The sequence below is a fragment of the Periplaneta americana genome, chromosome 16 (assembly GCF_040183065.1).
Source record: "Periplaneta americana isolate PAMFEO1 chromosome 16, P.americana_PAMFEO1_priV1, whole genome shotgun sequence".
In the NCBI taxonomy this organism is placed as follows: Eukaryota; Metazoa; Arthropoda; class Insecta; order Blattodea; family Blattidae; genus Periplaneta; species Periplaneta americana.
This window is the reverse complement of record NC_091132.1, coordinates 96,061,851-96,087,618: the sequence shown is the minus strand read 5'-3', so window position 1 is coordinate 96,087,618 and position 25,768 is coordinate 96,061,851. Positions and strand designations below refer to the sequence as shown.

The 25,768-nt window shown below is 35.9% G+C and overlaps 1 long non-coding RNA gene across 1 annotated transcript in view; it reads right to left on the bottom strand.

Moving 5' to 3' along the window:
• LOC138690959 (uncharacterized) overlaps positions 1-25,768 on the bottom strand; it is a 1,057,789-nt gene that overhangs the window by 118,330 nt on the left and 913,691 nt on the right. The gene's annotated exons all lie outside the window — the stretch shown is intronic.

The following is a 25,768-nucleotide window of genomic DNA, read 5'->3' as shown; positions in this document are numbered from 1 at the left end:
TTAATCATGGCTTATCCACCGCAATCTCCATTGAGCAATTTGTGGCTTTTTGAGAATTATTTTTATAAATGAATGCTTCAAAATTACTTTTTCCATCTAAATCACCTGATTCCCCTGATCCACAGCAATTGAAGGACCTTTGGACAACGGCTAGGAGAAATTTACGTATGAATCATAAGGTTTCTGCCCATTATGATCAAGGTCGTCATCCGGTCCCGTTTCACATTGGTGACTCGGTTTACCTACGGCATCATCCAGTCAGTAACAAAGCTAACCAGATTACTGCTAAGTTAACGCAACGTTATAAAGGACCATATAAGATTGTGGCCTTGGATTCACCAGTTACTTTCAGATTACAAGATGATAAGGGTATCACAGTTCGGGCTCATGCTTCCCAATTGAAACATATTCATTCGCCCACTGTCTGATATTAGTAACTCCCCTGGTTCGCTCCTTGCGTCATCCATCCTTAAATTACTATTCTTATATGTATATACTAGAGAGATTTTTATGTATTCTTTTTTTTTTATTTCATGTTTAGAGGGAGAGATGTTATTATTCAAGTTCATTTATCCCCCAGCATAAACAATCACTCCCCCATTCCCTATTTATTTATGTATGCTGTGTGGTTTGGGGGGGGGCGTCTGTGATGTAGTTTATGCTGTGGGAAATTTTATTGTGTATGGTGGCTGTACCGTTTGGTTTATTTTTCCTGAACGTACTCTGATCTTCTCCTCCGCTGATTGGAGGAACGACACGCATCGCCGGCCTCGGCTGGGAGACCGGGCGAACGGGCAGTTGCTGAGAGAACTCGAGCGAGTTACGATATCATGAGAGAAAAGGGTAGTCTCCCGTCTCGGCTGAGATATTCGTCAACTCATCGTATTACGTCCTCGCGGTGGTCGGGTGACCCCGTTGATTTGGATAGCTACGACTTTCGTCGTATGGTATAATTCACCGGTGGAGCATCGTTTGGATATCATCGCTTTACAGACTAAGGGATGGTCTGTTTCATTCTTAACAGCGCGCTGGCCAGCATTCCTAATTTTCATATTCTACACTACGAGGGACCGTTAACGTCCATAAACCTACAGGGAAGTTCTCTGATGTCGCTACGCCTTTAATGTACATAGCGGCTCACTTGTTATGGTGTGCTTCCCAAGGATTTGAACTTTAATTCAGCTAAAGGTTGGAGACTACAACTTCATATGACTTATTAGAGCCCGAGTCTATCTGGACTGTACTGTCAATGAGTTTTTAATTTACTCTGTGATACTTCGCCATTCTTACTTTCATTCTGATGGTAGACATTAACTTTCTCTCTCTTCATTCTCTCACTGCTTATATTGTTATTAGATTTATAATCCTTTGTTTTTTTTTTGTTTTTTTTTTTATATTAACTTCTCTCTCAGTTTGTTTATATTAAATTGTTATAATTATTATGGCTTTAGCTTTATATTTTTTGTGAAAGGCAGCCAAAAATACCTAAAGCCTACGATCCTTTTCCCTTTCCTAGGTATTATTCAGGCACGCTGATACAACACAAAGAATCAAGAATTTCTTAGATATAAACTTTAGAATATTAGTTAATAATATATGTAATAAACGGGATAAAATATATCATAACAAAATTAACAAAGAACTGAAGACATCTTTGGAACAAGGATGGTAAGTAACAAATTAGTAATTCATGTTTCAGGACAAAGGAAACTAATTTCAGAGGCATATTTCTCTATGCCTATAATTTACTATTATAATCATTTGATTAGTCAAAGATACACGTTTATTCAGCTATTACTTACTTATAAAAGTGGCTTTTAAGGAACCCGCATGTTCATTGCCGCCATAACATAAGCCCGCCATCGGTCCTTGTCCTGTGCAAGATTAATCTAGTCTCTATCATCATACCTCACCTCCCTTAAATGCATTTTAATATTATCCTCTCATCTACGTCTCGGCCTCCCAACTAACAAATGCAGTAATTTATTTTTATAAATGAATGCTTCAAAATTACTTTTTCCATCTAAATCACCTATTTCAAGAGATAGATGTTACATCCTTTTCCCGTGGTGTTCTTCAATTATAGACATGCGTCAGGACTGCTCAAACAATTTGTAAACGCGTGTCGTCTGCATTTGAAGGGTTCAGAACCATAGTGGGCCAAGCGCCATTTACTAAAACCGTAGAAAACAAGAGTTAAAATGATGTTATCACCATAATTCAATGGAAACATATAGCAAGTAATATAAAGTATACAGATTAAAACTAAATGATAAGTCAATCTTCATTAAACTATGGTATTCACTTAACTTTAACCCTTGCTTTCTCCGTTTTTAATAAATGGCGCTTGGCCTACTATAGCTATGAACCCTTCATTTGAAAATGTATGAGTATTATCTGAGGACATTTGAAAATTAGTAACAAATCAAAATTCGTTCTTTATGGTGAGCAATTTGTTGTAGCATACATTAAATATCTAAGAGTTATAAAGATACCATATCGTGATACAGATCATTACCTCCTAAAACAGATCTACAGTATTATTCCATGAATACAGGAAAATGAAAACAATTAATCAAAGTGGAACCAGAAGTGCAACTAGGTGCAACTTAAATGCATTTTGTATGTACTACGACTCGTGTACAAATCGGTACAAGTACAAGTCAGAGAGTGAAATAAATGAGAGCCTTAAGGAAGACACAAATATTTTGTAATCATTTAAAATAAGCCTACATTGTCAGCAAGCAGTTATGGAAGGCTCTACCAAAAATTGTCTCGTAGGAAAGAATCCTCACATTCAGCTTGTATAGAATGAATTTATTTATCCAAATAGTATAGCTCTATTGCATTTTTTATTATATTCATTTCCATCAGTCCATTTTTCCTTGAACAAAACTGTCGGTTATACAAGTTTATACTAGGATCAGAATTGGGGAAATATTCTAGAAGTACATTCTCCTCCATGGAATCATAGCCTGCTGTCTCTATTCACTGCCCAATGCACAATACTTGTTTCCATTCTAAGAAAGAAATGTTTATTCAAAATATTGAAAGAGATAAACTGTCGATACTGCATACATTAAATACTCGGTCACAATATGACAACAAGCCAGAAATACCACTCCACACATCATCTCTTTATTCTTCATCTTTCACTGTTGCTACTTCTCGTCACTGGAATTCTCTGCCGCCTGAAGTCAAGGGCTGCCGAACTTTAATTTCCTTTAAATGCAAATTAGAAAAATATCTTATGATGAGTTGCCAGACCTAACGCGTTGCAAATATTTAATTGAATGTGTTCCACTGTATTTATTTTTACTTTACTTTTTTTTGTTTCTTATTTTTATTATTTAAATCGTGTTTATTTATCACTTAACGCTAATATGTATCCCACTGTGTTGTTTTTTTATTATTAATCTATTTTTGTGTAATTTTATTAAATTGTGGGTTTATGGTTTAATTATGTAAATCCTACTTAATTGTAATCTAATACTAATATTTATTTATTTATTTATTATTTTGTTAATAATTGTAACATAAAATATAATATATACAGAAAAAACTTTAGCTCGCCCCTGAAAGAGTAGAACTCGTGGGCAGAGGCGGATTCCTGAATTGAAATAAAATGTATACTAATGTGTTTATTTTTATTTTTACTGTGTATATTTTTTTATTGAAATATCGGCTTCTGTTTTTATGTGATTCGTATTTGATTCTAACAACATTAATATGTATTCCACTATGTTTATTTTTATTTTATGAGGTAAATTTTTATGTAACTACCTCTTTTGATCTCATTATGTACCTAAATTATATCAGTATGTAATTACTTAATTCCGATCCAGTTTTATGTTCAACTATGTAAGCAAGTTTTAATCCTGGTTGAGTGTAAGAGAAGGCCTTACGGTCTTAACTCTGCCAGGTTAAATAAATCCATTATTATTATTATTATTATTATTATTATTATTATTATTATTATTATTATTATTATTATTATTCTCCTTCATGGAATCATAGCCTGCTGTCTGTATTCACTGCCCAATGCACAATACTCGTTTCCATTCTAAGACAGAAATGTTTATTTAAAATATTGAAAAAGATAAACTGTCGGTACTGCGTACATTACGTATCTCTAGAAAAGGACCGATTATTACTATGACAATTATTATTATCATGATTATCATTTAATATACTTTTAATTTTCTCTAACATCACAGTTTAATGTAGGCACTTTTAAGGTTATTCACCACAAATATTTTCAAATTAAAAGGCAAAAAATTTTATGAAGGTTACAATTGACGTCATAACAGGCAGATCACTTATGACCTCCAGCTCACCTTCAATTTTATAGCTCACATTCTTGCCAAAAAGAAACCTGTTTAAGAATAACTTGTTCTACAGCTCTTAATTGTCATGAAAAAATGAAGACCACTGTACGTGATCAGTTTGAATAGCATTTCATAATAATACTAGTAAACAAGGTTTTTATCACAAGGGTAAAAATGGTCGATTTAATATCAATTTTTGTGTGTTGATAATGGATCTAAACTTGAAAATTTTCCATCGCGTACCATTTAAGAGGAAAATTGGAAATTATAAAAAAATAGAAAAAAAAAATGAATTTATGAAAGAACTCGGGCATCGAACTATGGACTTTATTTAAACGGTTACCTAGTACCCATACGTTTTATAACTTACTGTTGTGCAGAACATGCTAGAAGTGTATTTTAAAGAATAGGTTCTATCAAATACATGAGTCTGCATTAATAAGGCGCATAGTGAGTGATATAGGCCTATATCTGTATTAATTTATTGCTTTAACCAGCTATAACGGCTGGGGGGATCATCGTGCTAACCACACGATACCTCCATTCTGTTTGGATGATCGTCCCCCTCTGCTTCGGCATGTTGACGTGAGACCAGCAGCCGGTTGGTCGGTCTTGGCCCTTCATGGGCTCTAGCGCCATGGATTTATACGATGAAAGAGTAATGGAACAGAGAAAAATTCTCTCCGGCGCCGGGATTTGAACCCGGGTTTTCAGCTCTACGTGCTGACGCTTTATCCACTAAGCCACACCGGATTCCACCTCGGCGTCGGAAGAATCGTCTCAGTTTTAAGTTCCAACTCTTGGGTTCCCTCTAGTGGCCGCCCTCTGCACTACGTCATAGATATCTATGAACCTAGGACCGAAGTCCACACATGTGCTGAGGTGCACTCGTAATATATAATATATACAGTAATATAAATAATAATATACATACCATGGATTTACTTTACTTACTTTATTGCTTTATGGCACTAGACTCACAAAAAGCACTGAGAGGGTGGGCTTTTGGAATGATATATAGTAGATTACATTTTAGGATTAGTTGAAAATTGTTTGATCTTGTGACATGTTGTATCGCTGGTTTTAAGTGTTTATCTTCGCGTTCGTTTACGCTTTCTCAGAATGAAAAAAATTCGTCTTCCGTGTGTAATTTCGCCGGACTGCTTTTGTTACGTACTATATGTGGAGAATTTATGACAAAATCGCAGCGTCGGTCTTTTTCAGATAAATTAAAACAAACATATTACTGCTATTGTGAATGCAATGTGTGTGATGAGGACAAATTAATCATGTGCCTCCAATGTGTGCTGCAAAACATGTTACTCAAAACTAATAAAATGGATGAATGGAGAGAAGAATCGAAGTATGCCGTTTGCAGTTCCAATGTTCTGGCGTAAACCGACAAGCCATCAGAATATTATTTCTGGTTAACAAAGATTACAGAATTTTCAAAGAAAACAAGGTCTAAAATTGAATATCCTAATGTTCCATCTGCAATAAGACCTCTACCACCTGGACCAGAACTCCCTATTCGTAATCCACCTTCGCAATGGGAGGAATTGGTTCTTCCAATAGAACAAACAAATGATTGATCCGTCCTATAGTCCAGAACATTATAAAGAACCCCATTTAATTCAACAATGTGAACTGAACGACTCTCTATTTTCTATTCTCTATTCTCTATTATCTACCTCTTAGCTGTTAATGCAGTCTTTGTCACCTGACCCCAAATCTTTGAAAATAGCACACTTTAATTGTCACAGCATTATTCCACACTTCCAGGAATTCTCTTCTATATTCACTAATATAGATGTCCAATGTATTCTTGTTAGCGAGACGTGGCTAAAACCCTCATTGTCTTCCTCACTCGTTCACTTAAACGGCTATACGTTATGTAGAAATGACGGATTATACAAACGAGGGGGTGGAGTTTGCGCATATATTAGGAATGATCTGCACCCTAAAATTATTCTAAAATCACAAGGAGATGCATTACGACCCGAATATTTGTTCGTAGAAATACAAGCAAGTCTTCATAAATGTCTCTTAGCAGTTATTTATAAGCCTCCCAAAGCTGGACATTTATCTGATTTAGAAAGCCCGTTAGCCGATCTTTTACCGCAATATGAACATGTCTTAGTTATGGGGGATTTCAATATTAATCTTCTGGCTGTCAGATCAAATGGGACTAATCAACTCCGTAATTTGTTCGAAACTTTCAATCTAACAATTCTTCCACTCAATCCTACCCACCACACACCTACTTCCGATACTTTAATTTACCCAATCATTACGAATAATTCTCTAGAATTCTAACTTCAGGACAGTTACCAGTTCCGGGAATATCTGATAATGATCTTATTTTTGCCGAGTACTCTCTTCAGTGCCCAAAAAATGCAGCTAAGGTAATTACTTACAGAGATCTAAAAGACATTGACAACGACCAACTAACTTCTGACGCCTTACAAATGCCATGGCATACTATTTTTAATTTAATCACAGTTGACGAGAAAGTTGCCACCTTTAATGACATGATAATACAATTATTCGACAAACGTGCACCTTTAAAGAAGAGACGTGTCACCCACCGACACGCCCCATGGCTGAATGACAGTATTCGTAATCTTATTACGTCACGTGACGCTGCTTTCTGGAAGTACAGACACAACAAATCTGCCGAAAACTTTAACTACAAAAACTTAGAAACAAAACCACTCAAAGCATTAGGAATGCTAAACGCCGTCACGCCCTGAGTCTCGTCGACCCGTCCATTCCCCCGCGGTGTCTTTGGAATAACTTACGTGATATGGGAGTAGGGAAGAAAGCATCAGAAGCTGAAGTTATAAACATACCACTTGATAAACTCAATGAATACTTTATCTCACCTCCCATTATACGACCTGAAAAACAGTCAAAACTAAATACAATTAATACTCTCCTAGATAATCCTCCTCCTTCTCCCGAAGAATTTTTCTTCTCGCACATTACTGATTCTGAAGTAAGAAGGGCTCTGAAAAGCATTAAATCTAAAGCACAAGGCTCTGCTAACATAAGCATAGTCTTTATCAATAAGTTAGTTGATGTCGTGCTTCCTGTAATAACCCATATTTTCAATTCTTCAGTTATCACGTCTGTTTATCCGCAACTCTGGAAAAAAGCTTTGGTACGAACACTTCCTAAAGTAAATTCACCTACTTATGTAAAAGACTATAGGCCAATCTCCATTCTTCCCGTTTTATCCAAAGCCCTGGAACGCACCATGCATAAGGAGTTGTCAGACTACGTAATAGAATTTAATCTTTTAGACTCTTTACAATCAGGATTCAGAAATGGCCATAGAACTTCTACTGCTTTGTTGAATTTTACTGAGGACATACGCGCAGCCATGGATAAACGACAGGCTACTTTACTAGTTTTATTGGACTATAGCAAAGGCTTTGATTCTGTTGACTTTGATCTACTATTGACTAAACAACAAACGCTACACCTTTCTGATAGTGCTATCACCTGGATGTACTCCTACCTTACTGGCCGCCAGCAGCGTGTTATATCTAATAATCGTTTCTGATCCTGGCGTACTGTAGATACAGAGGTTCCTCAGGGATCAGTATTAGGCCCCTTGCTCTTCTCTATTTATATAAATGGGATTTCTAAATCATTTAAGCACTGCAGATATCAAATATATGCAGACGGCGTTCAATTGTATATTTCAGCCCGTCCTGATGCACTAAATGATAGCATTAATAGTCTTAATGAAGATCTTGATTCCATCTCTTCCTGGTTTCAACAATTTGGACTTAACCTAAACGCATGCAAATCACAGGCTATTCTGTTCGCGAACCGTAGATTAATTCCTGAAGTCAACGACCTGAATATTCCACCTGTGAAACTGAATAAAACAATCATCCCGTTTAGCTCTACCGTAAAAAATCTCGGAGTGCATTTCGAATCTAATCTCAGTTGGGATACGCATATTAAATATATATGTAAGAAGACATTCTCTATTCTCCATTCACTAAAAAGATTGTATCATTATCCATATAAATTAAAACAGACGCTGGTACAGACACTCATTCTACCCCACTTCGATTATTGCGATGTTTTGTTCAGTGATCTCAGGATTGATTCCGCTCAGAAACTATAGCGTGTTCATAACGCGTGCGTCCGCATCATTTGTAATGTTCGTTACTATGATCACATCTCACCTTCTTTAGAGAAGTTATCATGAGAGGAGAAATCTGCACTCACTTTCTCTCCTATATCGAATTATGCATACTTCATCCCCCTACTATTTATTCGCTCGTTTTCATACTCTCTTTCGCTATCATAATATTAATACTCGATCACAACGCGATAACACGCTAGAAATTCCACTTCACACGTCTCTGTATTCCTCATCTTTCACTGTTGCTACTTCTCGTCACTGGAACTCTCTGCCGCCTGAAGTCAAGGGCTGCCGAACATTGAAATCTTTCAAATCCAAGTTAGAAAATTATCGTATGACGAGTTGCCAAACTAACTTACTATTATGACAAGTGTTGTATTGCATGTTTCCACGTATTCACATATTTTTATGTTCTAGTGTGATATTTAACTTATTTTATATTTTTGTTTTCATATTTTCCGATAATGGTACATCTCTAATGTGATAAGTTGAGCTATACATAATCATAATTTTCCTTACTGTGTGTATTTCAAAATATTGTATTCATTGTATGCTTTGTACTGCACTATTTTATTACTACTATTAGTATTATTATTACTATTAGGCCTGTTATTATTATTATTGTTAGTATTATTATTATTATTATTATTATTATTATTATTATTATCAATAATTGTCTTATTTTTTTATACTTTGTATGCCTCATTTATTTTTGACCTGCTGTTCACATTTTATTATGCTTTTTCTTTCTTTCTCTATGTTATATATTATGTCTGATTTCTTCTTACTTGTTGTTTACATTTTATTATTATTATTATCTTATTCAATTTTGTGTGTAAAATTGTAGTGTACTTTGTAAATTTGTAGTGTTTTTGTAACGCAGTTTTTACTCCTGGTTGAGTGTTAGAGAAGGCCGTATGGCCTTAACTCTGCCAGGTTAAATAAATTATTATTATTATTATTATTATTATTATTATTATTATTATTATTATTATTATTATTATTATTATAGTCGCGACGCTGTTATTCCCGGCGTGACTCCTCCTTTTTGCTTACGTCTTACGAAGTGAAGGCTCTATAAAGTCAAGGTAGGTAGTATCGTTAGCCATTTTTGTTCGTTCGTTCCCGAGCTACCATACGAGGAATCTATTTGCCACACCGTTAAACATATCATGTCGTAGCTCCTATGATAATAAATCAAACGCACTGTAATTCAGCAAATAATTGAGCGGCAAATAACGTCTTCGTGTGCTTTCTGCGAACGCCAACGAAAGAACCAAAATAGCGGGCGATTATATTAAGTATTTATCGAGCCTTAAGAAATGAATAACATCTTCATAAGCGAATCACAAGACGTACACGTTTAAATATAGCCTACCTGCAACGCGATTGGCTGCCGGAAATTAGAGCGACGGGACTACTTAATCTCGTTAAATAACAAGCTGAGATTTTAGAGTCTGAACTGCAACAATGGAACCTTCTACAGTCCCGTCGCTCTAATTTCCGGCAGCCAATCACGTTGCAGGTCGGCTACATTTAAACGTGTGCGTCTTGTGATTCGCTGATGAAGGAATTATGCATTTTCTGAGGCTGGATAAATACTTAATATAATCGCCTGCCACTTTGGCTCTTTCGTTGGCGTTCGTAGAAAGCACACGAGGACGTTATTTGGCGTTCAATTACTTGCTGAATTACAGTGCGTTTGATTTATTATCATAGGAGCTACGACATGATAATGTTTAACGGTGTGACAAATAGATCCCTCGTCTGGTAGCTCGGCAACGAAAGAGCAAAAATGGCGAACGATACTACCTACCCAGACTTTATAGAGCCTTGACTTCCTAAGAAGTAAGCAAAGAGGAGGAGTCACGCCGGGAATAACAGCCTCGCGATTATAGCATTACATACTGGAATTTTGTTGTACAGGAAGAGATATGAACGGTTTTCGAAGTATTTTATAATGAAGAATTCTATGTGCATGTGTGTAAATATAGATGGCTTAATGAAAGAACTAGAATTTCAACACATACCAGAGGAATGGAGGTTATTCATAGATTCTTCCAAAGTTTAAAAGCAATGTTATTGCACAGTGGAAAAACTAAACCATCAATTTCAGTGGCGTTTCAGTGGATATGAAGAAAAATTATACAAATTTATCAATGCTATTAGATGCAATGGAATATAAAACATACTGCTGGCAACTCTGCAGAGATTTGAAAATTGTATTGTATTGTATTGTATTCTCCTCCCACCAGAAGACAGAGAAGGAAATAAAACGAAGGATTTCTCTCGCGTGGTAGGCATTCTGGACTCTCAAGTTCATCGTACTGGAGAGAACACTCAGCAAGGAACTCAGAATGGAACTATTGGAGACCTGCGTAACTCCTGTACTGTTATATGGGTGTCAGACATGGTCTCTCACTGCCAAACTTCGTAACAGTCTCCAAATATGCCAAAGGAAGATGCTGAGAAGGATACTAAGCTTATCACTGAGGGACAGAGTTCCAAACGAAGTGCTACAAGAGATGTCAGCAATTAAAGATCCAGCACTGCAAGCCACCAACATCAAGTGGAAGTGGGGAGGCCATGTTGCACGACTTAGAGACGGAAGATGGACGCAGACAGTCACAATATGGGATCCCCGCATTGGCAACAGATCACGCGGAAGACCAAGAAGAAGATGGGCCGACCTCTTCAGAGAACGTGTAGGAAGCTATTGGTCAAGCAGAGCAAGACATAGGGAAGACTGGAAAAACCTAAGAGGACAAGTGAACAGCGACTAAAACCAGTGCGACAGAAACAAGCGAACAATATCCAACAGTGCAAAATGTGAACCAAGTGAACAATTCCAAGGTTGTAAACATCTCTTACGCGGAGTAGCTCACCGCGTGAGACAAACAGAGCTCTCCCTCTAAAGGAGGAGGCCTTTGCCCTTAACGGGACACTTTTAGGCTAATCATTTCATTTCATTTCATTGTATTGTATTTATTAACATTCCATGGTATTTATACATTGCTTACAGCTAGAATATGGAACAAGTCAAAAAACGTAATACTATTATAAAATCTTAATTTATAGTCACAGTTTAGATGAAATACAAACAGACGAGATTTACAATATAGTCTACTAGTAAGTTTTATTATCAATTTCATGAAGTGTTATTGAATGTCTTGAATTCACCTACAGAATAGAAGGCATATTCACGGCATCCGCATAGACAAGAAGCTGATGTAACCCGTTCAATTCCAAACCTTGTCTGTTATTCTGAACTTTCCTAATGGCATATTCTAGAGCAAAGTTAAAAAGAAAGGTAATAGTGCATCGCCTTGATGTAGCCCACAGTGAATTGGAAAAGCATCTGACAGAAACTGACCTATACGGACTCTGCTGTACGTTTCACTCAGATACATTTTAATTAATCGAACTAGTTTCTTGGGAATACCAAATTCAATAAGAATGTTATATAAAAGTTCTCTCTTAACCGAGTCATATCCCTTTTTTAAATCTATAAATAACTGATATACTATACCCTTATACTCCCATTTTTTTCTCCAATATCTGTCGAATGCAACTATTATCACTGCATTTAAAATTTCGTTTACGCAAATATTTGCATTATACTTATGATTTGTGCATCGGAACTGAATAGTACCATAGATTATTGGATTCACTTCATTAAATTTGTTTTCTATTTGTAAGCACTGTTTTCTCCGATTCGTTTTGTTGATACTTGTTATGTTCATATTGACAATATGCACGTTCTGAACTGTACTGAAGGGTGGCCCGTACTAAAATCCTATGACTCGACATTAATTCTAGTCGTAAATTATTCCCGAGCGTACAGCGTTAACAGCCGCGAAAGTACTGGTCCAAACGAGTTACCATTTTTTGCCCAAACGTACTATTGATTGGTATTAAAGATTATGGAACCTGGTCCAAACTTCCTGCCCCGGTCGCATTTTTTTTCCACTTACATTGTCTTCTACTGCTATATATTTCTCTGGAGAACGAATCTACAATCGAAATAAATCGAATAGCCAAATATGATATTAAGTTATAATTAAATTTGTAAAAGATATGGAACATTTCTTCATTCCCTCCCCACCCTATCTAATCCATTTAGTAAAAACAGCTAAACAATTAAAGTTATTTTTAGATGCGAATATTGTCCGTCCAAGTTGTTATGACACAGGGTCATCGAAACGGGGGAAATCACGTGACACTTATCTGGCTGTTTTCTTTAAATTATTTTAAACAGTTGTAGGCTATAATATTACGTAAATGTCCAATTCAGAACAGTGAATATTTTCATGAAATAGCTAAGATTGGTCAACCAAAAGTCTTTACAGAGGGACCAGCAAAAACGAGTGAGGGAGCCGGAATGCGGCATAACTACTCAGACGGAGAGTACAGTCACCAAAGTGGCCGGTATACCACATCGGCACTTCATTTTTCGTCTGAATTTCTTACAGATACTTTATTTGAAGGGCTGAGAGCCATAGTGGGCCAAATCCATTTTCAGAGTTTTGAAGCTTATCTAATCTTTTGATTACCTTCCGACTCACGTACTCAACAGATAGCGTCATTTTGTCCAAATCCCTCACGTTATGAAATAATTAAAGCAACAAAAATACTCTCTCAAGCAAATGCCATTTCTTTTTGATGAGCAGAGTGGGCCATATCCAAACATCCAATGAAATCTGTTGCTTCTTGCCACGTGACTTGATGTAGAACATGGCAGACGAAGTGAAAGAAAATAACTCAACTAAGGTGAAATCTAGGAAGCGTGTGGAAAACTGTGATGAGTGGGAAAAGAATGTAGGCTACGAAAATGGAAAATAAATAGTGGCCAAGAGTATGTAAATGCAAGTGGAAATCCTGTGTTTGCGAAAATTTACACTGACAAAGAATGCAAATGTGGGTTATGTTGTGTCGAACGTTTGGATAATAAAAATGATCGAGCACACATGTGCATGATACATTCTTGTCAATAAGTAATTTTGACCAATAATTGCAAATCTTGCAGGAATGGTTCATATAATGAATATAAAGAGGCACAGAGGAACTGCTGATGTAGAAGGTATTCATAAACAGCATTCACGCGTATATTATATTAAGTTAAAGGTACGTACCATAACTTCAAAAATTAAATTAGCAGTACCTATTTAATTAATTGCCTCTTTTGATATGAAAACCTTATATCTGAGCTATTAAAATTTCATTAATTTAGCGATGTACTGTACAATTTTAGCTAACTTCGTTAGAGTATATATTAATTTATAATTAAATGAAAAAATATATTATTATTTAAATAAATTTTCATTCAATTTAGAAAATTATATTTAAAAGAAGGCGAATTTTTGGACCAGGAAACGAGTTTAAATTGTTATCTCTATAAAAGTAGCCTATGTGTACCTATGGTAAACATGGCTATTTGTGGAAAGAAAACACTGCTCAGAGAGGGGCATCTGTAGTGGAATCATATCTATTATCATTTACGTATTAAAACTGTAAGTACTGGAACAAATCACTTAATAGTATATTCAAATAAAGTGTGGAGGACAAAATAGAAACCGGCACATAGCTTCATTTTGAGCCTCCATTGTCCATCATTCACAGTTTAAGAAATAGATAATAAATTTCTAGAATTTGGGCATTGTTTCCTTCCTAATAACAGGGACTTCAGCAATATTGAGACAGATAAACGCAAAGACAAAAATCTTTATCGTAGACGATTATGTGGGTTTAACGCAAAACTGTAGTGAAGAAATAGGATTTGTTGTAAAGAAAATGGAACAGTCAGACTTATCAAAGATATTGCAAAATGCAATTTTGTGAAAAGACACTACAGATGGTAACAAGGTTCAATGGAGGAAAATTAAATGGCTGACGTGCGAATCAGCTGAACCAATGAAAATTAAATTTCGTTATTCTCTCAATGAGCTAGAAACAGTTTTTCCAAAATTTAGAAATAAGAAAGTAGGCAGTGAGACAGGTTTTGGAGATGGCCCACTAGCACATTTTTGTTTAGACAAGATAAATGTAGTTCCATAGTGGGCCAACTCCAAGACTTTGAAATACGTGTAATTTCATGATGTTATAACTAGAGAAAAATATATGTTTTTCCGTTTTATGTGATATATATAATTTCATCAGTAACTTTTTTATATATTAAATTCATACTTACTTATTAATACTGGTTGGCGAGTTGGTATAGCGCTGGCCTTCTATGCCCAAGGTTGCGGGTTCGATCCCGAGCCAGGTCGATGGCATTTAAGTGTGCTTAAATGCGACAGGCTCATGTCAGTAGATTTACTGGCATGTAAAAGAACTCCTGAGGGACAAAATTCCGGCACATCCGGCGACGCTGATATAATCTCTGCAGTTGCGAGCGTCGTTAAATAAACCATAACATTTCTCATTAATATACATTCAATGAATTATTTTATGTATTTAACTTCATCTCAATTTTTCTCAATTTCATGAAAATGGTACTTGGCCCACTATGGCTCTCAGCCCTTCATTTGTGAAAATGCATACCGGAGCCTATACATTCATTCATAGTTTTCTGCCCAATAGAAGGTCTTTCACTGCAAACCCAGAATTCTCCAATCTTTCCAATTTTCTGCCTTCCACTTCGTCTCTGCATATGAACCATATATCTTAATGTCGCCTATCAGCTGATATTTCCTTCTACCCCGAACTCTTCTCCTATTCACCATTCCTTCCCGTACATTCTTCATTAGGCAATTTCGTCTCAGCCAATGTCCCAGCCAATTTCTTTTCTCTTTCTGATCAATTTCAACATCATTCTTCCTTCACCCACTCTTTCCAACACAGTTTTAGTTCTTATTCTATCTATCGATTTCACAAATTCCATTCTTCTCCATATCCACATTTCAAATGCTTCTAGTCGCTTGTCTTCACTTCGTCGTAATGTCCATGTTTCTGCCCCATATTCCACACAAAGCACTTCACTAGTCTCTTCCTTTGTTCTTTTTCCAGAGGTCCGCAGAAAATGCTCTCTTTTTTATTGAAAGTTTCCTTTGCCATTGTTATCCTTCTTTTGACTTCCTGGCAGCAGTTCATGTTACTGCTTATAGTACATCCCAAGTATCTGAAGCAGTTCACTTGTTCTACGTCTCATTTGAATTCGCACGTTTTCCTTCTTTATTTTACTTCCAACAAACATTAATCTTGTCTTCTTTGCATTTTATTTTCATCCCATACTGCTCACACCTGTCATTGAGTTCCACTAGCATATCCTTTAGTATCGACTCCTCTTCTGCTAACAGCGCCATATCATCAGCAAATCACTTTATTGTTCTTACTCCTACTATCACCCTTCCCATGTTCTAAAACAGTTATTCACTAAATCCTCCAAGTAGATGTTGAACAGGGCAGGTGATAAAGGACATCCTTGTCGTCGGTATCCTATATTTATAAATAATTAAATGCTATAGATAGGGACCACATTAGCTGTGAGTATTAATTAGGGAATGTATCATTAATTAATTAGTTACCGATCCTTGTTATCAAAGAGCGCATACTACTAGACTCAAACGATCATAATTATTATACTAGCAACAAATGACTGCAGTTTTTAAGACTGCATTTCACATTTAGATTAGCCAGTCCATTCTTTCTTTATTCTGATTAGTATTATTCTTATTTTTATTTATTTATTTATTTTTTAGTATTAGGTGGAGCCATGCTTCCACTAGCCTCACCCGTGGAGCCGCCTATGAGCATTTAGAGATTGAAACGCCGCTGGCTTCAAATTTTGAAGGTTATTTAGATGAAAGCATTGAGGAAAAAGTTGACACCAATAAAATAATTATTAGAATGAAAACACACACAAGATTTCATCAAATTGCAGCAATAAAACGATTAATGTATCACGCTGTTTTAATGTTACGTCTTTAACATTTTATTATTAAAATATTGTTACTGTATTCAACAGTGGCGTCCACACCTGTGGAGTAACGGTCAGCGCGTCTGGCTGCGAAACCAGGTGGCCCGGGTTCGAATCCCGGTCGGGGCAAGTTACCTGGTTGAGGTTTTTTCCGGGGTTTTCCCTGAACCCAATACGAGCTGGGTAACTTTCGGTGCTGGACCCCGGACTCATTTCACCGGCATTATCACCTTCATATCATTCAGACGCTAAATAACCGAGATGTTGATACAGCGTCGTAAAATAACCCAATAAAAATTCAACAGTGGCATAAATATCACACATAGCATGTAATCAATCATAACTAAAAACTTATTAAATGTGTCCCTTAATTGAGTTTCTATTCCTATATTTAGTATACTGAAAAGTACCGTAATGAAATGGATTTTATTTCACTAGAAACTACAGTACTTTCGCGTCTTCGATTAAGTAAGACCTCCTTTACACATTATACTATAGGGTAAACTAGGGTCTGTTGGACAGTCGGGCATGTTGGACACCCGTACTTTAACGTGTTACCACGCCACTTGTGGGCACCACATTCAGCTAGAAGTCAATGACGGAAGTAGCCCCACTCGTGGCTACTTCCGTCATTGACTTCTAGCTGAATGTGGTGCCCACAAGTGGCGTGGTAACACGTTAAAGTGCGGAGTGTCCAACATGTCCGACTGTCCAACAGATCCTTGTTTACCCTATTATTAAGTAAAGGTCTATCTGTATAAAACTGTTTTAAAATACTGTTATATTCTCGCAGTTAATTTAAAATTAGTTTTAACGTGATTTAAACTACGAATTTTGAAAGTAATGTCATTTTACAAATTTGAAAGTAATAATAAAATACGAGTAATTGCAATCTTTCCTTCTATAGTTGAAAAGTAATATCTTGAATTTTGAAAGTAATGCCATTTTACAAATTTGAAAGTAATAATAAAATACGAGTAATTGCAATCTTTCCTTCTATAGTTGAAAAGTAATATCTTGAATTTTGAAAGTAATGCCATTTTACAAATTTGAAAGTAATAATAAAATACGAGTAATTGCGTATCTTGAATGTCGATCCAAACAGATTTATATATATATATATATATATATATATATATATATATATATATATATATAGGGTGCGTCAGAAAGAACGGATGGATTTCAAACTACCGATACGCAGCGAGGGAGGGATAGAGTGGGAGGGGGGGAGCGCGACTTTTGGGTTGGCGGTAGAATTCAGTTTGAGTTGAGAACATGGAGTGGTTCGGCGTACAAGTCCGGTCGTCGTAGAGACATTTTTGAAAAATGGAGAGTCTATGATCGCCAGTCAACGAGCTTTCAGGACTCATTTCGAGATCGGACATCACGCTAGGATTCCAACTCGGAATACAATTTTGCAGTGAGTGGCTTCAATATCGTACCACAGGTTCAACTTAAAAAAAAAAATCACCTGGACGACCACGGAGCGCCATACACCTGCAAATGTGGAGACAGTAAGACAGTAGGTTGTCGATAGCTCGATAACTCGATAGCAGCAAACGTAAATGACGCAAACATATGAAATGTTGTTAACTAGGAAACATAAGTTGTTTAAATTACATTATCTCGAGCTATTTACGAGCCAGAGGTATTATCCATCCCTCTTAGACACGGTTCCCGGGAACTGGTGTTTGTTATCTTTCAAAAATGAAAATAGGAAATTATTACGTCTATCTCATTTTGCTTTTTGATACTGCAATAAATAAAATTATGTAGAATATTTATAATTCAGTAAATTTGTCTTCTTATTTATCTCAGTGACTTTCAAATTGCTCACGAATTACAGTAGAGAAAAAGTTGGCGGTTGTTTAATAATCCCGCAAGATTAGGCAATGACGTGTTAAGGATGTAACGGTTCCTAAATTGAGATGCTAAAAATTAACACATTAAACTCTACAGCGACACTATCATTAATAAGCGATCTGGATAAGTCAGAGATCACCGCAATCAGCACCACATTTTCAAGCGGCTATTATGGATTACATTTTTAGACATCTACGAACGTTTCTAGGAGGGTGTTGCTTTGTATAGACTATGGGATTTTTTATATTCGCAAATTACAAGTTGTGAACATTGAAGTGTAAAGTAGCCTAATAAATACAAACGTATTACTCGATTAATAAATATTACGTCTAATTCATTGAAAAAGAACTTACTTATGTTATGGATACTTATGATATCTCAAGCATGTTTTACTCTAATCATAAGATCATAGCCTTTGGGCTTCGTACATTCTTATACTAAGTACAATGGTTATACTACATTATTAATTTTACTTTACTAGGATGTCCATTATTTCCAACTCTTCTATGTATACAGGGTGTTTCAAAAATACGGGGCATAATTTCAGGCATCTATTTCCCACATGTAGACAATCAAAATAGTTCATTACAACATGTGTCCGGAAATGCTTTATTTCCGAGTTATGGCCTTCACAACATTGAAATTCACCGGAACGTTTTTCTTTCCGCAGGTCGTTGCCGTCAAAGGAGACATTAAGAGGGCACTCTGACAGTTCATTCCGAGGCGAAGGTTACATTCAGTGTTGTGTAGGCGTTAGACTGTGCGACATGTATTCAAATCAAGAGCTGGCAGAGATACACTTCATGTACGGTAAGGCGGACGGCAATGCTGCGCTGGCTCGTCGTTTGTACCAGGAGAGGTAACCACAGCGACAATGTCCAGATCGGAAGACATTTGTACGTCTCCATTACCGTCTGTGCGAGTATGGAAAATTTAACTCTCCTGGTTTGGGAAGGGGACGACCAAGATCTACAACTCCAGAAGTACAGGAGGAGATTCTGGAGGCTGTGAACATGACTCCTTCTATCAGCACACGAAGGGTAGCGTTGCAAGTCAATGTTCCTCATACGACTGTCTGGAGACTGTTGAAAGAGTATCAATTGTACCCTTATCATTTGCAACGCGTACGGGCCCTGTCACCAGCAGATTACCCTGCACGAGTTAGGTTGTGTCAGTGGTTCTTGCAGCAGTGTGGTGTAAATCCGAACTTTCCTGCCTTAGTATTATTTACAGATGAAGCACAGTTCACACGAGATGGCACAACAAATTTCCACAATCAGCATGTATGGGCGTATGAAAACCCACGTGCAACTGTTCCATCTCATCACCAGGTGCGGTTCTCCCTCAACATGTGGGCCGGTATCATTGGTGATCGATTAGTTGGACCCCATGTACTTGTAAACAGACTTACGGGACAGACGTACACAAACTTCCTGGAAAACACCATACCTCATGTTTTAGAAGACACTCCACTGATCAATCGTCAACACATTCACTTCTTACATGATGGCGCTCCTGCACACTTCAGTCGTACGGCTCGCCGGTACTTGAATCGAAGGTTTCCTGATCGATGGATAGGTAGAGGTGGCCCAATTGCTTGGCCTCCACTCTCACCTGATCTGAACCCTCTCGATTTCTACTTGTGGGGCCATTTAAAATCATTGGTTTATTCGTCTCCGGTGCCTGATTTGGAATCCCTTCGGAATCGAATTGTGGCATGTTCTGAGGACATACGCAATACTCCTGGAGTTTGGGATCGTGTTCGCAGGTCAATGAGACATCGATGTGAGGTCTGTATTCAAGCAGGAGGTGGACATTTTGAACATCTTCTGTAATGACAACGACCTGCGGAAAGAAAAACGTTCCGGTGTATTTCAATGTTGTGAAGGCCATAACTCGGAAATGAAGCATTTCCGGACACATGTTGTAATGAACTATTTTAATTGTCTATATGTGGGAAATACATACCTGAAATTATGCCCCGTATTTTTGAAACATTCTGTATAAACGAAGTCATTAGGAGTTAGCTACGTGAGGTCATAGAATGGATTGAAATGAATACTAGAGTTTAAACCCCGTTCTATTTGCAGACGATCAGGCAGTTTTCGGAACTTCAGAAGATGATTTATCAAAATATACAAAATTTTAATTAAGCAAAGTAATGAGAGAATGTAATCTGAAAATTTACACTGTGAAGACTATTGTGATAAAATTCAAGAGAAAACCCCCACTACGATGTAAAATTGTATGACCAGATTATTGAGCAGGTTGCTTGCTTTAACTATTTGGGATTTCACATCTCTTATACTAGAAATGAAGTTGTAAAAACTAGTCCTACATAAATCTAGATGAATTTCACATTTCTTATAATCGAAATAAAGATATAATAATCTAGCCCTACATAAATCTAGAGGAATTTCACATCTCTTATAAGCAAAATGAAGATATAGTAAACTAGCCCTACATAAATCTAGAGGAATTTCACATCTCTTATAAGCAAAATGAAGATATAATAAACTAGCCCTACATAAATCTAGAGGAATTTCACATCTCTTATAAGCAAAATGAAGATATAATAAACTAGCCCTACATAAATCTAGAGGAATTTCACATCTCTTATAAGCAAAATGAAGATATAAAAAACTAGCCCTACATAAATCTAGAGGAATTTCACATCTCTTATAAGCAAAATGAAGATATAATAAACTAGCCCTACATAAATCTAGAGGAATTTCACATCTCTTATAAGCAAAATGAAGATATAATAAACTAGCCCTACATAAATCTAGAGGAATTTCACATCTCTTATAAGCAAAATGAAGATATAATAAACTAGCCCTACATAAATCTAGAGGAATTTCACATTTCTTATAAGCAAAATGAAGATATAATAAACTAGCCCTACATAAATCAAGAGGAATTTCACAACTCTTATAAGCAAAATGAAGATATAATAAATTAGCCCTACATAATCTAGAGGAATTTCACATCTCTTATAAGCAAAATGAAGATATAATAAACTAGCCCTACATAAATCTAGAGGAATTTCACATCTCTTATAAGCAAAATGAAGATATAATAAACTAGCCCTACATAAATCTAGAGGAATTTCACATCTCTTATAAGCAAAATGAAGATATAATAAACTAGCCCTACATAAATCTAGAGGAATTTCACATCTCTTATAAGCAAAATGAAGATATAATAAACTAGCCCTACATAAATCTAGAGGAATTTCTCATCTCTTATAATCGAAATGAGGATATAATAAACTAGCCCTACATATAATAGAGGAATTTCATATTTCTTATAATCGAAATGAAGATATAATAAACTAGTCCTACATAAATCTAAAGGAATTTCACACCTCTTATAATCGAAATGAAGATATGGTAAACTAGCCCTTCATTAATCTAGAAGAATTTCGCATCTCTTGTAATCGAAATGAAGATATAATTAATTAACCCTATATAAATCTAGAGGAATTTAACATTTCTCATAATCGAAATGAAAATATAATAAACTAGCCCTACATAAATCTAGAGGAATTTCACATTTCTTATAACCGAAATGAAGATATAATAAACTAGCTCTACATAAATCTAGAGGAATTTCACATCTCTTATAATCGAAATGAAGATATAATAAACTAGCCCTACATAAATCTAGAGGAATTTCACATCTCTTATAATCGAAATGAAGATATGATAAACTAGCCCTTCATTAATCTAGATGAATTTCGCATCTCTTGTAATCGAAATGAAGATATAATTAATTAATCCTATATAAATCTAGAGGAATTTAACATTTCTCATAATCGAAATGAAAATATAATAAACTAGCCCTACATAAATCTAGAGGAATTTCACATTTCTTATAACCGAAATGAAGATATAATAAACTAGCTCTACATAAATCTAGAGGAATTTCACATCTCTTATAATCGAAATGATCATATAATAAACTAGCCCTACATGAATCTAGGAGAATTTCACATCTCTTATAATCGAAATGAACATATAATAAACTAAGTCTACATAAATCTAGAGGAATTTCTCATCTCTTATAATCGAAATGAAGATATAAAAAAACTAGGTCTACATAAATCTAGCGGAATTTCTTGTATCTTATAATCCAAATGAAGATATAATAAACAAGCCCTACATCAATTTAGAGGAATTTCACATCTCATATAATCGAAATGAAGAATGTATCGAAACGTTAGGGAACATTTATGACGGAAAACATTGAGATCCACACAATGTTAAATTAAAATTGATGGCCACACCTACCCTGAAATATGGATGCGACAATGGTACTTCGAATGGAGAAGACCGACAAACAGTAGAAACAGCCGAAATAAAGTTTCTTGAGCATAGACGAAACGAGGATATGGAGAAATAAACTACAAATGTTTAATAAGACAGAATTAATAGAGAAACAAAAACATGTTCTAAGAATTGACGCCGAAAGACTTAGGCACCAAGTAGTTATGCATTACAGACCAAGAGGTTGAAGGGATGTGGTAGGCTTAGTACAAGGTAGCAAGATGTATTCTCCTGATGAAACTGAAGAAAGCAAAAGGCCTAACCAGAATAGCTGTTGATGATGACTAGCATACTCTACTGAGACTTAAGCAATAGCGAATTTTATTTTCGGTCGGACAGTAAACATTTATCATCCTTTTTCCTCTTAGGGACTGAATATGATTATATTCTTATATTTACCTGTTTTGTCTTAAGCGCCAATTTTGCACCAAGGTAAACTGTTGACTGAGGAGTACTTATGCTTTGGTAGTGGTTGTGATTGATGTTAACAACGACACGGACATAGCATGACGTAACGTATCTGGAGTAGGGAAGGTACAGACAGTTCAAATTAGCAGTGACGGGTGCAGAACAGAAGTTGCAGCGTAGACGTAGTGGAAAGGAACTCTGAGCAATCTACTCACTTTATGTGTGTCTCCATCAGGCAAACGAATACTTCTTTATCACTTTTATGTCAATTAAAAAAACTATATCAAAATGGTTGAATTTATTAACTTCTTACACAGCGAAGATAGTTCCACAATCAAAAGTGCAAAATCCGTTATACAAGAGAAGAATTAAGATATTCCTTCGTGTTCATTGATAATTATTTTTCCAGCATTAACATTGCTGAAGTCGCTCAATATAGAAAATCCCGAGGCACTTCGTCTAGTGGATCAAGTAGTTCAAAGATTCAATTAAGCATAATCAGGTTCTACTATTACAAGTTCCAGAATGAAACTCGAAAATATTTTGGAGAAAAATATTCGCTATGGAACTTTGTGCGGAAGACCAGATATTAGGTTGGGCTTAAAAAGTGAGCATGTGTGAGAGAGTAAATATTTGCCATATTCCTTTTCTTCGATATGCATCAGTAACATCATTTGACGTAGAGAGAAGCTTTTCTGGATACAAAGTTTAAGTGATAATAGGATACTTTTTTGTAACTCACTTTATTGAATCAATATTAAGTGAGCATTATTTTATTTTAATGTATTGCTTCATAGTAAACACATTTAAGAGCTTGAAATTTCTTTTCGGGAGTTTGATGTTAAATGTAGAAATATAAAAAAAATGTACGTTATATAAACAATATTATACAGAATGTAAACGATATAAACTACCAAATTATATAGGTAGTACGTATCAGTCTATTGAACAACATATCTAGTGAAATTTAATTATATCTTATAATTTTATTTTTAATCTGTAAAATGTTATGTCTTTAAGATTGATAATAGTTTGATTATTTGTTTACATTTCGATGAACGTAAATGTTATTGCCAATGACCTTGCATCCAACACCTAACACATACCAATACATAACAGAGTAACAAACGACTGCTTCACCGTACACTCTTAGACAAAAAAAAATGACCGGACTCTTGAAGAGTAAATTTGTTTAAGTTCCGTTCGGCTGTGCGCCTGATACACAAGACTAAAATCAGAGAAGTAAGGACGAAACCAGCGAGATCAAAGAACATACTCTTATACCGGCAAACAATGGTTTGAACTTTGTATGTGTCATATCTCCGTGGTAAAACTCTGACTTCACATGCAGAAAACCCGGGTTCGTATCCGCCTTCGGATAAGTGTGTGTATTTATTTCGTTTTATTTTTTCTCTAGCTGAAAACGAATGATACATTTATTAACGTGCACAGGAGTTTGGAAATTAAACAAAAACGTTCAGTAATATCGGAGACTTCTTTCTAATTACCCTTGAATTAAAGCAGATGCTCAGTTCTTGGATCTTCTCCCTTTTCCATGAGGAGTATTGTTCTGTTACTAAAATTAGTATTAGTAGTAGTAATAATAATAATAATAATAATAATAATAATAATAATGAGTCTAATAATAATAATAATAATAATAATAATACTATTGCAACAACGAGAATAATAACAATAATAATATTCATAGTATTACAAACACGAGAATAATAATAATAATAATAATAATAATAATAATAATAATCATCATCATAATGTTAATAGTATTGAAAAAACGAGATGAATAATGTTAAAGACAAAACCAATTCGTTCCAGATATTGGATACACTCGTAAATAGTGCCGTTACATATCTGCTTTGTAATAGCTCCGTGGTGACAACCTTGCTTCTTGTGTAGGCGATTCAAGGTCGTGTACCCCGTAAGGACGTCAGATGTTTATTTCTATATTGATGTGTAATTTATTTAGTGACATCTGGAACTTCTGAAAACAAACATAGTTCTGCGCATATGTAACTGCGCATATTAAACGTGAAACAACTATTCTCTCTTGTCATTATCAGGGGTAACAGAAGACATGGGCCAGATACGTGTAGACAAGCTCTTCTCTCTCTTGTGAGGGATGCCGGATTTTCCGCTACTGAGGCAGGTAGGCGACTAGGAGTGCACGATTCCATAGCTAGAAGATGGGTGAGATTATACAGAAAAGGAATTGAACATCGTCAGCCAACTCGTGCACAGGACGCTGCTTTAGTTGCAGAAGTAGAAGCGAACCCACTTCTTCAATTAAAGTAAATGCCCGTTCCCCTGGATCTTCTTGCAATGTCATAAGGCGTCTGCAGGACGTAGGACGTTATCCAAGAGTGACAGCAATGAAAGGGTGCATCATTGATGACCACAGATTATTCCGCCTTGCATTTGCAGAGGAAAATGTTAATTTAGATTGGAATAAGGTAATATTTTCAGACGAAGTTACTTTTTCCTCTGACAATTACGGGCGGCGAATAGTCTACCGTTCACGGGGATCCCGATACGATCCTACGCATGTGACAACTCGCTTTCGCATTGACAGTGTATCTGTTCCATGTTGGGGCTGGATGTCCAGTGACTGTCTGGGTGTTCAATGGCGGCTCGACGGAAATCTTAATGCCCAACAATACAAGGTCTTATTGGGAAATGTTATGCTTCCCTCTGTACGGTTGATATATCCTGATGATGATATATTTCAACAGGATAATCA